Below are 966 nucleotides of genomic sequence, written 5' to 3' on the forward strand. Positions count from 1 at the left end.
AAGGGTCACGGCAGTAGAATATTGTAGTAGCCCTTTCCAAAATTAATCAAGGTGTGTAAGCTGGCCCGGACAACTTGTTATTAAATAATAAAACTTCTTCAAACCTACCAAAGTTTGGATCGATTATCAAGTCAACCCTAAGATGACCATATTTAAGCAATCTCAAACCACCTTGTTGACCCTACATTGCCCTCATCCGTTTCATGCCAATCCCAAAAATAAACAGAAAAATAAAAACAAAGAAACTTGACAGCGAACTATTCTTTAGCTGCAAGTTTTTAGTGACATAGCCAAGTATATCAAGAAATTAAATTACAGTGCACAGAAAGGACCTTTCACAGAAAAAAAATAACTAATGATTCGCTTTTGCAAGTAACTTTGATTTGAGCATTACCCATTTCAACGGCTTTAACTTCATTTGTTTTCCGGTGCTTATGAACATTCTCAGAGACCAAATGCAAGCCATCTGTATTCAGTAACCTCCTTTTTGGGCCTACATTTACCTCAAGTCCGAATTTAGTTAAATGCTCTTTAAGTATTTTAGGCAAAAATGTTCATAATATAAACTTTTAGAAAATTAAGAACACTAGGTACACACGACACTGACAGATCTTGCTCAACACCTTGGGTCTTAAAAAGTTTTAAGATACTAACGGTATCATTTTCTCTTGTACTACTGATTTCTAAGTCCCCCCCCGCCCTTGATATTTAGGATACCTATCTTTGTTAATTGCTTCCTGTTCAGAATTATTGAGAAACTACTACCATGATAAAGCATAAACAATGCTTCACTTTTGTTGTTTATAAGTATGACAGTTCAAACTCCAGTTTCTCTTCGTAAATGTTTCTTTAGGCATTTTGGGCTTATTACACAATTGTGGACATGCGCCTGCATTAGCTATATATGTTCACTGTATATAGTATCACTACTCAAGGCAACTTACCCCAAAAATCACACACACAGTA

The sequence above is a fragment of the Apium graveolens genome, chromosome 11 (assembly GCF_009905375.1).
Source record: "Apium graveolens cultivar Ventura chromosome 11, ASM990537v1, whole genome shotgun sequence".
NCBI classification, from domain to species: domain Eukaryota; kingdom Viridiplantae; phylum Streptophyta; class Magnoliopsida; order Apiales; family Apiaceae; genus Apium; species Apium graveolens.